We start from the raw sequence: 16,549 nt of genomic DNA, 5'->3' as shown, positions 1-16,549 counted from the left end.
TCACTGCATCTTTTAAGAAACCTTGTAATCTGTTTCTTGTGTTCTTTCTATAACAAAGGTTTCAATTTTGTTCTATTTATTTTTATTTTATTGAACACCTGGAGACTACTTGTAGGCACTCAACCTCACACAAACCCTCTCCCAGCAAATTGATTTTACTCAAAGTTAACTGTTTTCAGCAATATTTTCAAAGTGAATCTAGTTTCCTGCTGAAATAAGTTAGTGGAAATGGGAAATACATATCTGATGGTAAGCGTTATGCGCTGATCCTTTTGGGCTATCACGTTATAGAATCAATGCTTCTTCTCCCCCTCTTCTCCTCTCCTTGTCTTCCTTCTCCTTCTCCTCTTTCCCCCTTCAGTTAAAACAGTTTTGTAAGTTTTCCTTCACTGTCTCCCGACATCCAATCCTTTTCCCCTTCATCCTGCCTATGAGAGGATTTAAAAAAGAGGAACTAGCAAAAGGTGATAAACTTAAGCAGAGATCTCCAAGAGGCTTCAGTGGTGACTTTGATGGCTCCATATACCCACAGGGAAAAGATCTCTCTGAGAAATCAACCACGTGGATGTTAATCTCTAAGTTAAAAAAAAAAAGACAATATCATCAATAGTTAACAAAGATTTGGTTATTTGGTACAGGGTCCATATCTCAACACATTATTTATTCCTCTTAAGGGTTAGATTTGGTTCCGAGTACTTAGTGAATGATCAAACACAACTAATTGATTGTAGACAGGAGATTTACATTAGTAGGGCAGGTTTTGGAAACTTTCCTTGACCCCTTAACTCAGGTGAAAGTTGACATTTAAAGAGCAAGCCTGAATTTAGAACATGTATTGGCTGAGGCTAACCACACAAAATTTTGTCAAACAACTGGTTATGGACAAAATTTAATCTTTGTTAAATAGGGAAAATGTAATTGGCAGTTAGAAAAGCATTTTATGGGGTGTGTGTGTGTGTGTGTGTGTGTGTGTGTGTGTATTTCCAGTCACATTTGTGTGTACTATGCCCAGGATTCAGAATGGAAACAGGCAAATCCCATCTCAATTTGGGGCACCTGGAACCCTCTCCAATAAAAGGCTCTTACAACCAATTCTCTGCCACGGGCCAAGTCCTCTTCTCTCCAAACTTTATTTTGAAGTAAGTTCAAGAAAATTCAAAACAGCAAAGTTAGGAAGAAAAAACAAGAATCCGTTGCTGTCATTCAGCATGTATAGCTTGGATCTTGCTAGAAAATCTTTCTCCTCCCACTCAACTGCATCTTACTTTATTGTTGTTGTTATTGTTTTATTTACTTAAAAAAAAAAAAAAACCAAAGTCAGGAGTCCTTAAGTCCATAGCTGAGTCTCACGGACAAATGGCCTGCTCGAAAGCACAACAAAGGGTCTGTTGTGAGGTTGCCAATTCCATCTCACAAGATAGTTTTGTTTTTTGGTTTTTTTTTTTTTTTTTGGTATAAAATGGAGGAAATATTTTGCTCAGTTAAAGCTTTTTCCTCCTTTTTCTTCTTCCTTCCCTCCCCCTTCCAGTGTCTTTGCCAAGGTTAGTGTTTCTCTGACTTGGGGGAAGTCTACACTCCCCCTGGTGGATGATTTGCATATATTCAATTTTTTCCCTTTACCAAAAGACCCACAGATCTCAGCAGTTCAGAGGCTTAGAGGCATGTTGAGTCATTTACCAAACCCGTACGCCGCTGCCATTGTGTGCCTCTGTCACGTTGTTGCTTTCCTTTGCCTTTGTCTAGAGTCTTTAGTGAAGGAGCCAAAGCTTGGCTTTTGGTGTCTGGAGAGCCATTGTAAGCCAGGAGAGAGTGGCGTTCTCACCGCTCCAGATAGATGCATTGAGCCATTCCTTTTGCTATAAGCAGCCTGCCCTGCTCTGAGTAGTTTTGGAAAACTCTTGTATAAGGTCTTACCCATAATTCTTTGCAGAGAGTAGCTCTCCGGGATGTTGACCAGGAGGATAAAGACGCAGTTGCTTGGTGAGACTATTTGCAAACCCTGCACCTGCTTCAGGCAGGGCCTCGGGTTTACAGGTGCTTCTCACTGACGGTTTCGGGGACTTTATGGGCTCAGCAGTGAGAAGCGGGTGGCATCTGTTTCCCCACCATCCGCTTAAATCTCAGCCCTCGCGGGTCTGCGAAGGCGTTCAGCGCCCAACCATCTGCTTTCCATCTCCAGAAATGTTGTTGCTGTTGTTTTCCGCCTGATTCTTTTTGTCCTTATGGGTTAATGTCTTTAAAATCCATCCCTTTACTGTCTTTTTAGTGGGTTCGGGGATAGATTGTAATGTAAGCCATATGCTAACTCTGCCATCTTTAACGAGAAGCACAGGCGTGGATTTCCAAAGTGACTGCAGGAGAGAGCCATTTGATCCTCTCTTCTTCAGATGCCTTTGTAAAATGAGAGGGTTCGTGGAGATGCTGATGGACCCCACGCACAAAAAAAAGTACAATTGAATAATCTTCAGCGTTGTCACTATTAATGGAGACTGTCAGGTAGTAATTTCTCAAACCTCCAGAACAAATTCTGATTTCAGCCCTTTTAGGGATAGGCAAAGGTATGGCCTACACTTTTCTTCAATTATATGGAACCCCAACTGCTTGCAAGAACAACAGCATCAATGTCTCTCTTAAGGCTAATGTGACGAGCAAATGACTTCTGCAGAAAAAGGCGTTCCGTATGAAAATGTGCTATATTATTAAATGTTAATTACCACAGTTAATTTCTAGACTTTGCATTTTAGCATCTGTTTTAATCTACCTTTTCCTTTTCAGAACTGGCAGTTGGACCTGTGGCCTGGTGCATACTGGGAAAGGGCTCTGCCATGGAACTATATCCCACCTGGGTGGGGAAATCATAGCCTTTATCTTTAGTTGCTTGGACTTAGAATAGAGTGTGTAGTTCTGGAGGTCACAGGAACAAGTAAACCTGATCCGTAAAGCAATAAGTAGGTCCTCAAATGCATTAAGCCAGTTATTAAAATGGCTGCATTTAATTGAAAATGAATGTACCAGATAATCCGGGGTTTGTGTGGTGTGTGTGTGTGTGTGTGTTTGTGTGTGTGTGTGTGTGATGTGAGTGTACACACAGACGTGTATGTGGGTAAGACAAGTGACTTCAGGAAGTCTGTTCATTTGGTGAATAGTGGAATTAGGAGTTCAAGCAGGTCTATCTGTGGCTAACGGCCAAGTGGACAATTCTTTCTGAGTCGTATGCTTTATTAATTCTTTCAAAACCACCAACATGTCTGGTAACATGCCGCTTGCCTTCTCTTTATGCATCTTCCAACGGATTGGTGAGGTCCCAATCTCTAGAGAAATCCATAAAGCTTCGCTTAACAGGCAACAAGCTTTGTGGACACAAGCTTGGGGGCATGACTGGAGGTCTTCTCCTCCTTCCTCATTTGTCATCTCTTCCTCAAGATTTCCACCTAAGAGACAGGTTTCACGCATTGCTAGATGGACATCCTCGAAAGGAAGTAACCGTCTAAGTGAAAATATCTTGCAGAATTCGAAGTCGGTGGTGGAACTGCGTGTAACTTCAACACACGGCAGCAGGGCACAGCTCTAGGCTCTGAACTTAAAGCCTAAAGAGAACGCCAAGCCGTATGAGCTCATCCAGTAAGCGAAGAGTTGAGAGGAAGGATGTGCTTTGAAATGTGTGACCTTAGTAAGGGCGTCTAACTTATCTGGGCAACCATATTCCTTATCCCTTAAATGGGCTTCTTCATAATGAGGCTTGGCACAAGTTCACGGCGTGAAGAGGACATGTGGTCATTCATAAAAGCGGTTTTACACAATGCCTGCGGACAGAGAACAGAATAATTATCCTGAAATCATCCAGCGAGGGAGATGTCAGAAGACAGACCTGGCATTCTCAGGCTTGTTTTCCGAATGCGTTTGAAGAACGCACACAACAGATTATTACGAGTGCCCTCAGCCAATTAATATCTAAGTCCTACTGTGAGTGTTGACTTCTGGGACCTAGACTTCTTCCCCTTCCTTTCCCTTTTGGTTTGGAGCCTACTAATTCTTTAGGTTAAAAAAAATATCTTTTATAGGTTTCTGAGCAACAATAGTGGACCTAAGTCAGAACCAGGTATCTGAACTGATGGTACCTACCTTTTGATACTTGACTCTTTAGGCCATTGTCTCTGGAGGCACAACTTGTGCCCCACCCCCACCCAGCAAAGCCTCAGAGACCTGGGAGAAGCCACCCTAAACCCCCAGCCCTCACCCTCACCTCCCCCACCCCCCATCCAGTGGCATCTGCAACTACTGGAGCTTTGGCCCCGCCTACACCTGAAGAAAGAGCCACCATCCAAACCACAGGCCCCACCTGTACCCACCGGAGGAAGAGATGGACAGATGATAGGGTATGAATACATTCAACAACATCAAGAGCAATATGGCAGCACCAGAAACTAGTGGTTCTACACCAGCAAGACCTGACCATCCCAACACAGACGAAGCAGAAGAAAACAACCTTAAAAACAACTTTATGAAGATGATTAAGGCCCTTAAAGAGGAAATAAAAAATTCCCTCAAAGCCGGGCGGTGGTGGCGCACGCCTTTAATCCCAGCACTCGGGAGGCAGAGGCAGGCGGATCTCTGAGTTCGAGGCCAGCCTGGACTACAAGAGCTAGTTCCAGGACAGGCTCTAGAAACTACAGGTGAACCCTGTCTCGAAAAACCAAAAAAAAAAAAAAAAAAAAAAAAAAAAAAAAAAAAAAAAAAAAAAATTCCCTTAAAGAAGTGGAGGAAAAGAAAAAAAATAGACTCTTTAATGCTATTAACATAATTGGAAAAAGAATGGTACTTTGTGCTAAAATTCAAATCTATAGTGTTTGTTTTAGATGTAAAGTCCTGAACAGCTGGGAAGGAAGCTGTTAAAGCAGACAGCTCTGAGGAGGCTGCTGTCTAAAGTGCTCTGTTTACAAAGCCTACTTATCATGCATTTAAAAAATTAATCCACCATAGAAAGACGTGGAACCTGGTGTCGAAAATGTACAGACGGCAGAAAAGGAAAGAATGCGTTTTCCTTCAAACGTTATATTTAAAGAACAAGGTTAACCGGGGCCGTGTTGTCCTGGGTAGAGGAAATGGGGCCCTCCTATTCTAGCCATGCTTGGCTGAGGGGCTTAGGAGGAGCTCAGATAGGGGTGCTGGGTGCTAGGGATTAGGGGCTAACTGTCTTCTGAGAAAAAGCATGCCATTGAGAGAGGTCAGCAGGAAATCGGTTCCCAAGGAGGGCCCTTGTCTTTGAAATGCCTTCCCGCTCCTGCCCTAACAAAGCCCCAGTTCAGTGAACCTCAAAGGATGGTAGCAAGCAGCTGGTTTGGGCTGGCCAGCTTTGATGGCTCTGGTGTTTGAACTGCACCGAGGGTTAAAACAGTCGATTTCAGTTTAATTGTTTGTGTATCCGCTCAGGATTCCTCTCAAGGAAAAATCGGCTTTGTCCTGTGGGAATTTGACATTTCTCCGTGAGTATTTTGGGGGCTAATGCAAAATCATAATCACTCCCCCTGCCAGGAGCCTGCATGAACCCACCTGATAACTCAGTGGTCCTGAGGCCTGTCAGGTCTTTGCATTGCCATGGCTTTTATTTCTGTATTCTTAAGGTTCCTTCACACCTTCCCAAAGCTACACCAGCTCTGTTTCTGAAGAGACCCTGCTGCAGCCTTCACAGTCTGAGGGATGGGGGTCTCACCTTTGGTTAGGAGAACCAATGCCCTCTGGATATGGCTTCATTTTGAAGGATGGAGAGTACTCTTTATGACGAAATTTCCTAATTTTAGCTGTTTTCAGAGGATTAATTTTCTTCTTTAATAGAGCATTTCTCTTTTGGGGTTAAGTGATGGGATTTGAGTCTTGTGTTTGTCGTAGGAATATTGACCATGACCCTCTGATGGGCAGAAAAATGAATGTCCCTCCCACTCCATCCCAGCAGTCAAAGTAGGACTTTAGTATGGAAAGAAAAAGTTCACTCTCTGAATATCAAGGACAACAGATGTCAACCAGGGACGTTGTGTGACAGAGGATAGACTGGCTAATAAGTATTCTAGTTCAGATCATCTCGGTCGTGTGTGATTGGCCATCTAAGCCTTAGCTTATGTTAGCTACTTACATATTTACTGACTTCCAGAGGGAACTAGTTCACATTAAAGGAAAAGGCGAAAGAGGAAAAAGAGCCTCTTCTTGTGTTTGTAGGGAAGTCAGCATGAAAATCTTCTCTTCCTTGTGGACTGGGTACACACTGAGGATTTTCCTTATGTCATATTATACCTTTGTGCCTGTTTCCTCCGAGTCAAGAGTTAAATAATTTCCATCTCAGAAGATGGTTTTGAACAGTTAAGTGAAGCAATTTGTGTGTGTGCTGTGTTCTGCTGTGTGTGTGCTATACTGTATGTGTATAGCATGTGGTGTGTGTTCTGTGTATGTGTGTGGTGTGGTGAGCATGGTGTGTGTTGTATGTACTATGTTAGTGGTATGTAGTGAACACGGTGTGTGTTCTCTGTGTGTGTATGTGGTATGGTGAGCATGGTGTGTGTTGCATGTCCTGTGTGTGTGGTGTATGTTTTGTGGGGGGAGTGTGGTGTGTATTGTATGTACTATGTGTGTGGTGTAGGTTTTATGTGTGTGAATGTGTATGTGTGGTATGGTGAGCTTGGTGTGTTCTATGCGTGTGTGTGGTGTGTGTTTTGTGTTTGTGTGTGGTGTGTGTTCTGCGTATGTGTGTGGTGTGTGTTCTGTGTATGTGTGTGGTGTGTGTTCTGTGTATGTGTGTGGTGTGTTTTGTGTTCTTTGTGTGTGTGTACTATTGCAGAAGTGGTGCATGTACATGCATGTGTCGATGTCCACATGTGTTCGAGGCAAGTGCTCTACTAACTGAGCTACATCCTCAACTCTAAAAAACACTTTTAAATTGATAAGCTTGGATATATTTATCATGGACCATATGGCATTTCAAACTAGAGATGCATTGTGGAATGGCTCAGTTGAGTGAAATAATGTATGCACCACCTCCCATATTTTTCTTTTGGTTGGGTGGAAACAATTAAAATATCCTCTTTAGCAATGTTCAGAATACAAAACACACTGTTATTAATGGTAGCTGTCATGTTGTACAATAGATGTCCAGATGTTCGTTCATCCTTTTATCTAAGTGAACTTTTGAACCTCGGGCATCTCTACAGTCTGCGTTAATCACCTGTATTTGTTACTTTTGTATGTGTATCATTTGTTACTTTATATTTGTATCACAAAAAAATTTTTATTTGTATCACTATGAATGACTAAAATGGCTAAAACAAGCCAGAGAGGCTATATTTATTTGGCTTATGCTTTCAGAGAGTCTCACCCATCAAAGCATGGTCAGGGAAGCAGACTTGCTCCATCCTTGGCCCTGTGAGCCTGCAAACAGCTGTTCACGAGCTGGTGAACTCAGAAGCAAGGGTATAACTACAATCAGTAGCCAGCAGTAACCCTCAAGGGCTCCCCACAGAGACCTGCTTCTAGAATGACCAGACCATCTCCAGGCAATACCAGCAGCCAGAGAATACTCAAAACATGAGCCTGGAAGTAGCATTGCAGATTCAAACCCTGACACCATCATTGTGTTTTGGAGTTAAAACCTCAGCTTCCACTTGTAGATGAGGGCATGCAGGCATGTTTCATTCAATATAATGTTTCTCGGGTTCTTCCAAGTCACAGATAACAGGACCACAGCCCCCTGTCCTCCTCTGCCACCCTTTTCACCTCTACTCCATCAGAGCCCTACATCAAATGCTCAAAAACCCTGCTTTTGCTTGTTTCTAAGGGATTTTTTTGCCCTCTCTTATCATTTGATATTTCTTTAGGATCTAATGGTATTCTGATCAAGATTGACAAAGAGGAGGGTTGTTTTTTCTAGCTATGCTGAGAATCTTATAAATTCCAAGAAAAGAAATGGTGCCCCTATTGAGAATACATTCCTATACAGGCCACTGTGGTGGCATGAAATAAGCCTCGGAAATGAACTCATTATGATAAAAATCTTCCTTCCACTTTTCTTCCCACAGAAACTGTGAGTCTTGGCCAGACAGCGTGGTTGCTAAGTGCATCTAACTCACACCCTTGAGGGGCAGGGGCAAGTCTGGTTGATGAGACTCCAGGCCGTCTGTTTAAAAACTGGCAAGTGGGGTCATTCTCCGCGGTCCTTGCTCGTGTTCTGCTTCTGACTGCTGTTACCTTTGGCCATTTGTGCCTGGTTTCCATGGGGAAATGCAAAGGCCTAGAGGAAGTCACAAGATTCCTTGGACCATTGTCTTCAAGAGTTGTGTCATTTTCTTCTTTAAAAGTGGCTATTTCTTTTCCTTTGGGAACTTACGACATGCCCAGGATTCTGCCCCTGTGATTTTACTGAACTCTCACTAGAAGCTTTCAAATACACTCTGTAAGACTCAGCTTTATTTTACCAGTGAGAAAACTAAGACTGATGGAGTTCGGTGGTAAGCAGCAAGGCCAGAGGCTCCAGAGCTGAGCCTCTTTGACTCCAGAATTAGTATGTATAACCACTGTCCTCTCTCGGAGAGCAAAGAAAACTGAGCTAAGACCTTCCCGTCCCAGAGGCACCCAGCTCCGGTCATGGGAGGCTGAATGGAGAAACTGAATTCCCCTTTGAGCACTGGATCAGAATTTGGACCCAACCTTGAACACATGCAGTCTTTGGTGCTAAGCAATGACATCGCCTGCCCCGGGTCCTGGGTCACTTGTTGGAGCAGGAGCAGGTATTTCTAGCTCTGGGACTGAGAACAGCCAGATGGGTACTAACTGTTCAGCCTTCTGGACACTCATGAGCAGCTGCTCTCTGTTGGGCATCCTTTGTTTATGTGGTTGGGCTGGCTACATACATGTTAGGAAAACGTTCAGAAACATGGATTCATTTCAAGAGTTCTAGGTCTCCATTATCCCAAGGCCCTTCCCTCTGCTGCTGCTGCTGCTGGATGCAATGCCCGTCCAGGAAATGGTTCTGCTGAAGAAGCCGGCTGTGTTACACAGCAAGCATCCAGCTCTGCCTTGTTACCTTGGTGATCAGTTCTGACTTCAGAGAGCCATGGAGGGTCCCAAGAAAAGCCATCATAGCATTGGTATTAGTTGCTGCTTCTCATGGCTGCAGGACCGGTGGTGAGACCTGCCCAGGTATTGGGTGATGTGGAGTAGCCAGTCTGGACTAAGCTCCTCCAGGCAGTCAAGGAGGGGCTCGTGGTGAGTCATGAACCAATCACATGTGGCCGTTCCTCTAACGGGATTGCCCCTTTAGCCCAGGGAGCGTGCATAAGGCAGATGAAGTCTTTATTGGCTTGGTCCACCAGGTACTCAAATGACCAGTCCCAATAAAGATCATGTCAAGTCTCCCTCCGGTTCTCAGCATAGGACCCACTGGCCAAGACAAAATGGTGGTATCCACGCTTGGAGCCCCTCCCACTCTCAGGAGCCCTTCTCACTCTTAAATAAAAACCTACCTTTGCTCTGCTCACTACTGTTCTACTTTTTACTAATTCTTCTTGAACAAGAGACAAGCTAATGACTGACTGAGAAGCCACAGACTCAGGGTGACATTTGGTGGCCATTGACTGTCTGACACCCTAGCGCCCGTGAGACTCACTTAGAGCCAAGAAAGTCTCCTTAGTCTCCAAAAAGCCGCATAAGGAGGGAAGGAACAAAATGAAGCTCCAGGTGAACACTGTCAAGTGTGGTCACAGGATGTCCTGCCGGAAAGGATCTAGAAGGCTGAGAGAAAGAATGTCTCAGCCTTACCCACATGTGTGTGTTGACTGCATCAGACTCTCCTTTAAAATGTAGCCCAGACCCAGGGTTCATCTGACTGGAGCTTAAGGGGCCACTCAGTGCTCAATAACCCTTCTTGCATGACCTCCACAGTTTTCAACTGCACGGTAGTGAAAATTCCTTATGCTAAAGCAGTGGCAAAGAAAAATCCCTCTAATGGGAAGACCACTGAACAACACATTTATAGTCTCCATGGGTTAAGACTCCATTTGAACACAGTAAACTCTTGGTCAGAGTTACCACCAAACTCACTACAGTTACACACGAAAACCACCAAATGATGCTTTAAAAATTGAAAAAAAAATTGACTTTGTTTCTCATCATCTCTGTGATCTCATACTGTCACCAAATCTGAAGACAAGATGGCCATGCTTCTACTAGCTAATGTGTTCTGAAATGAGACAAGTGTCTTTTTCTCCACCCCAGCCCTGGTCTGTCCCCTTTCAGGTCCTTTTTGCAGTATGATCCTTCCAGAAAGCCGGCAGGAAGTTCAAGGGCAGAGTGAGTCTCAGTTGGTCTTTCGTTGGTCCATGTTTTTGGAGAGAGAAAGTTCTCGTGAACCAAGTACCTTGGGGAGAGCAGTATTGGAAAGTAGAGAGCGGCTCTGCTAACAGCACAAGCCACACAGTTCAGAATTTCAGGGAACTATGAAATAGAGGTGGCAACCATGCCACCGTAGGCATGAAAAGAGAAATCACAGCAAGCTGAGCATTGCCGATTTAATGGCTTTGAGATTCTAGAATCAAGCGGCAGTCTAGACCAAAACTTGTTGAGAATGTCCTACCCTAGCACATGGAAAGTTGTATTTATAGACAGAGAATCGGGAGTGACGGGGAAGAGAAGAGGTGAGGGACAGACGTGGTTCTCATTTGGTTAAAATTCTCATCCGTTTTATTTGAACAGGGTCTGGACTGTTGGCTCTTTGGGGATAACTGAGCCTCTGGTACTTATTACAAAGCAGGTTGGGTTTTCCACTTACATACCAAGATAGGTTACAATTCATCAAGTACAAGATATTTCTAGGCCAAGCATAAACAGTGTCTAGAGATAGCGTGAGGTCAAGCCATTCAATTTAACAGGGGTTAGGAAACATTCCCGAATGAGGGCCGGCTAGATGCTGGCTATCAGCTGTGCAAATGAAAAAGGCCCCAGTTGTTCCTAAAAGTAAATATGATGGATCTGAAAGTCAAAGAACAGAGGTTACACCAGAAATAATTAAAATTTTCTCTGCCTAGAAATGGCTCGCAGCACATCGTTCCACAGAGCCTGCTCATTCCAAGCAAACAAACACAACAGCCGGCTCTGCGATTGTGAGCATTTTTTTTTAAAGTACAAGTGTAAATAAAGGCCTATTATAGGAAAATAAAACTTGATCCCTTATTTCTCATTGTGCTCTAAACCCAGTCCCAAGTAGCTCAAGGCCTAACATGAGACCTGGCATCCTGCAGTCACCACAGGAGAAAGCAGGAGCATGTTTCCTTCGATTTATAGACACAGGTAGGAACTTTATAGCACAGGACGTAAGAGTGACGGTCAACAAACTGGATCTTAGGATCTTAGGAGAAAACTTCTGTACAGCCAAGAAAAGCGAAGCAGATCAATGGCCCACGAAATGGGAGGAAAACGCCTGCCAACTACTCACTGACAGATGACTGAATTTCTTTAAAATACAAAGAGCTCGAAAATTAAACATTAAGAAAACAAAGAGCCCAATTAAGAAGTAGCCTACAGAACTGAACAGGAAATTTTCAAGAGATACGCAAATGGTTAGGAAACACTTTAAAATGTGATCAACATCCTTAACCAACTTGAAAACAACTTGAAAGATTCTTCCCACTCCCATCAGAACAGCCGGTGTCGGGGACACACATGAGAACAGACGCTGGCGTGAAGGTGACAGGCAACTCTTACACGCTGTCCCTCATATACTAGTGCAGCCACTTTGGAAATCAATCTGGAAATCTCTCAAAAACTAGAGACAGCAGTGTTCCATGGATCAGCCATACCACTCCCGTGCCTGTGTCCAGAGGACTTTACATCCTGGTCCAGAAACATTTGCACATCCATGGTCATTGCTGCTCTGTTCACAACGGCTAGAAAATGGACTCCACCAAGATCTATCACTAGATGAGGAGATTAAAAAAATATCATCCATATACACAATGGAATGTGCCCAGCGCTAAGAGAAAAATGAAATAATAAATTTTACTCTGGAAAACAATGATAAAAGACAGTGCAAGCCTAGACACAAGTGCCACCTTCTCTCGCAGGCTTCGGGTCTTGTTTCAGGTGTCACTGCCCTCCCTGAAGCACTGACTGTCATTGTCACGACCGTGGTCAGAATTCATGTCTTGACCTTGTGTGGAGGGATCCTCACTAGAGCAACCGTGCTGGCCTCTTATTCCATCTCAACATTTATTCCTTTAACTCACTGGGCTGAAACTGAGGAGTGTGGCTGTTGCTTCTCAGTAGAACAGACGCACCAACTGACCTTATTGTGCTGGCTTCTGGTCAGGTGGGAAAGGAGAAGGTGGCTGTACAAAGCTTGTCTAACACTGGGGCCTGGTGGATAAAGACTTTAATGATCTTGACATCTGTCTTACCGGGTGGCTCTAACTCAGACAATTCCACTGATCAGCTATGAAGAAGGCCTGTGGGTTTTATAGAGAAAACCCACCAGCAGGCATAGCAAGAGAGTTCATTTAGTCAAGCAAAACAAACATCAGGCTCCAAGTTGTTCTCTTATGTGGAAAACTGACACTCAGTTTTGATGACTCGGGTTCCTATGTGTCATTCAGGTGACTCGGAATTGGGGTGAGGAAAACAGCCACATGCCTTCTTCAAGTGATTAATTTAAATGTAAATCCTGCATCAGTGCTAAGTTGCAGGGCTTGGGAAAGAGGCAACCCTCCACTCCACAATCTTTTCCTCAGTGTCCGCCATGGTGCTGTCAGTAAATATCTGAAGAATAAATAAATACATTTGCCATGGGATCGTCACCCTTATTTAGTGCAGTCCCTTGGCATTGGCGTTCACTCACAATTGGTTGGGATGGGGCCTCCCATTTAACAGGTAGGCGAGGGACAAGAGGCCCACTCTGCTTATTTTTCTTGGCACTTTAACCCAGCACTTCCTGTTCCCGTGGGACTCCAAATGCCTGCCGAAGCCAACCTGTCCTTTCCGCTATGGTCCTCTTTTCTCCCTTGTCACAGTTCATAGGGGAGAGAGCGGGAGTCAGAAGTTAGCTATACAGGGGTCTATTAACTTCCTGTTTGCTCGCAGCGCTTCAAACCCCATGATAGAAAATTTATGTTTTATTGAAAGAGAATAATAGTAACAGAATTTAGAGTTGGGTTTGTCTTCTAAATAGCACCCAGAAACTTACAGTTAGCCTCCTAAATGAAGACAGCCCTGGACCTTTCCCTGTCTCCCTCTCAGAGGACTTCGTTAACTGAGAAGGAAATGTTTTCTTCCTGTTCCCCACACAGAGGAATAATGTTAAGTGTAGGACATTCATGAATCTTCAGTGTGAGACCCCAGTAGTGACCTTGTCCATGCGTGAATCCTGGCGTGAGCGTGGTTCAGTAGGTCATTCCCTTCATAGGGGACTCAGGCCAAGCACATGGTGTGCTTTTGAACATAAACTTGAGAACCCTTTTCGATGAGAAAAAGAATCCAATTCTGGAAGGTGAGTAATAGCCCACTGGTCACGATCGTCAGCTGTCTTTTTCCTCTTGTAGAACCAGCCTTGGCTGCAGGAATCCCACTGGGTCAGCTGAAAGCTCGGATTCTGAGTGGGAACGCATGGCTAAGCTCTCATCCAGGGCTGATGAAGCACCTCTGTGTGTAATTTTGTTTTTCTATTGGCCAGGAGATAGCTCTGTCTTAGCGATAACTCATTTCCTATCCCCAGACATCATCATTCTCAGCTGGAATCCGTCAAGATGACCGTGAATTCTCAGTTAGACGAGACCTAGACCCACCTGGGGGATGACCTCTACGCCGACCTGTGGGAGGGTTTCTTGACTGCGCTGAGAGGAGATACTTGTCCTCTGAGGTTGGCACCATTTCCCAGGTAAGCATTCGCTATCAAACGAAGAAAATGTATAGAATACTAGCCTGTATCTGTTTATCTCTCTCTCTCTCTCTCTCTGAGTGGGAACTTAATATGGACAGCTGCTTCAAGCTCCTAATGTCTTATCCCCCACCCCCCATGATGGACTGTACCTTAAACTGTGAGTTGAAATAAACCACTTTGTGCTATGAATGAAAATGGCCCCATAGGCTCATAGGGTGTGGCTTTGTTGGAGTGGGTGTGGCCTTGTTGGAGTGGGTGTGGCCTTGTTAGAGTGGGTGTGGCTTTGTTGGAGTGGGTGTGGCCTTGTTGGAGGACCTGCGTCACTGGGAGTGGGCTTTGAGGCTTCAGATGCTCAAGCCAGGCCCAGAGGCTCACTCTCTTCCTGTCGTTCTAGACGAGGAACCCTCAGCTCCCTCTCCAGCACCATGTCTGCCTGTGCACCACCATGTTTCCCTTCACTGATGATAAATGAACTGAACCTCTGGACTGTGAGCCAGACCCCAGGAAATGTCTTTCTTGATAAGAGATGATGTGGGGCTGGAGAGATGGCTCAGTGGTTAAGAGCACTGGCTGCTCTGCCGGAGGTCCCGAGTTCAATTCCCAGCAACCACACGGTGCCTCGTAACCATCTGGAATGAGATCTGGCGCCCTCTTCTGGTGTGCGGGCATACATGCAGACAGAACAGAGTATACATAATAAATCATACAATTCAAAAAAGAGAGAGAGAGAGCGAGTTGCAGTGGTCGTGGTGTCCTTCACAGCAGTAGAAACCCTAGCCAAGACGCTCCCTGCTTTCGTCAGCATCTTATCACAGCCCCAGGGAAAGAGACCAAGACAAGATCAAGCAACGACAGCACGGCACGGCTGATCGAACTAGGAGAGCACGGTTACAGCACAGCCTGGGCTTCCACATGGCTGGCATGTGTATATTAGAGCATGTGCATGTTAGATATAATTACTGAATTACCTATGGAAGCATAATAAATGATAACTCAAGTGAAAAATAGCATGACAAGACAGCATGGAGAGAGAGAGAGAGAGAGAGAGAGAGAGAGAGAGAGAGAGAGAGAGAGAGAGAGAGAGTTCAAGTCATGGTCATGAGCAACTTAGAGTATAGCTTTGATTATGACGGGGAAACTCCCACTTTTTCTAAAGCTCTGAGTATCTTCTTTTGTGGATTAGGACTCTCATTATTACGCCTGTGTAAGTATATGCACTTTTTTTTGGTTTTTCGAGACAGGGTTTCCCTGTAGTTTCTAGAGCCTGTCCTGGAACTAGCTCTTGTAGACCAGGCTGGCCTCGAACTCAGAGATCCGCCTGCCTCTGCCTCCCAAGTGCTGGGATTAAAGGCGTGCACCACCACCGCCCGGCTAGTATATGCACTTTTAATTAAATCTCAAGGAGTTTTCGTTTCTTCCTCCCCAACAGGATGTTGTCAACCATAAGTAAGCCTTTAAGTTTTTTATATATGAGCATTGCTATATAATGTTAATTATCTAAATTAACATTGCTGTATGTTAGCAAGTACATACTCTGAAAATGCCTCCCATCGAGGTCTCTGATGGACTGAGTCCTGTGATGGACTGTAAAGCTCAACAAGACCAAGTGACATTGAGATGCTGCAGAGGTATGGAGAGGGATGGGAAGACTGTGAGGAGGAAGAAGGGGAAAGGATGGAGATGGAGGGAGAAGAGTAAATGATCTGAAAGCAAACGCCTGGTGTTTGTACCGTGATCTGGAGTCTCCTTCCCATTCAGACAATGGGAGAACTGTTTCTCCTCTGGAGATGGGCTCTACTTGCTCTTCTAGGTGGTGCTGAGCAAGACAGACTCTCAGTCCCTTAGCACAAACGTGAGTTTTTCAAAGTCCTTATCTTTCCCCATGCTCGCTCACTTTGTCTATGCTTACTCTCCCTCCCTCTCCCCCTCTCACAGTTCTTTACATTTTGATGTGCTGAGAACATGGACCACACCTACCAATTTTCATAGCTTCTTACAGAGCATTCGATGCAGAAGAGGCCGTGATGGACAGTAGGACACATATAGAAGCTCCATCTATGATGGGTCTACAGTAGGACACATATAGAATCTCCATCTATGATGGGTCTACAGTAGGACACATATAGAATCTCCATCTATGATGGGTCTACAGTAGGACACATATAGAAGCTCCATCTATGATGGGTCTACAGTAGGACACATATAGAATCTCCATCTATGATGGGTCTACAGTAGGACACATATAGAAGCTCCATCTATGATGGGTCTACAGTAGGACACATATAGAAGCTCCATCTATGATGGGTCTACAGCGTGGAGGATCAAGGACTCTTATCTTCACTCTGAACCCCACGGGAAAATAGGCCACCGGGATCTCCCCTCTTGTCCCTCTGCCTCCACCACACCTCCACTTCTGTTCATGGATTATCTACTGCTCCCTGTCCCAGGTGGGGAGCTCAGCTGTTTCGGGCAACAGACTGAGAAGCCACTCAGATACCCCAGAGCCTTGTTTTCACAGTTCTGCTGCAGGACATCGGACTCAATTTAATTCGAAAATAATACAGTAAGATGAAAGGAAATCCCAGTTGAGCTGCTCATTTTAAAAAAGAGTTTGAAAAATAGATAGAAGGAGCCTGAGACCCA

At 44.6% G+C, this 16,549-nt stretch overlaps 1 long non-coding RNA gene across 1 annotated transcript in view; it reads left to right on the top strand.

Moving 5' to 3' along the window:
• Positions 1 to 16,549, top strand: part of LOC119803278 — a 132,546-nt gene that overhangs the window by 52,566 nt on the left and 63,431 nt on the right. Inside the window, exon 2 of the long non-coding RNA XR_005283618.1 lies at positions 13,742 to 13,903. This is a non-coding gene — a long non-coding RNA (uncharacterized LOC119803278). The remainder of the gene's footprint in view (positions 1 to 13,741; positions 13,904 to 16,549) is intronic.

Source organism: Arvicola amphibius, chromosome 17 (genome assembly GCF_903992535.2).
Source record: "Arvicola amphibius chromosome 17, mArvAmp1.2, whole genome shotgun sequence".
Taxonomy (NCBI): Eukaryota; Metazoa; Chordata; class Mammalia; order Rodentia; family Cricetidae; genus Arvicola; species Arvicola amphibius.
This window is presented reverse-complemented; position numbering and strand designations above follow the sequence as displayed.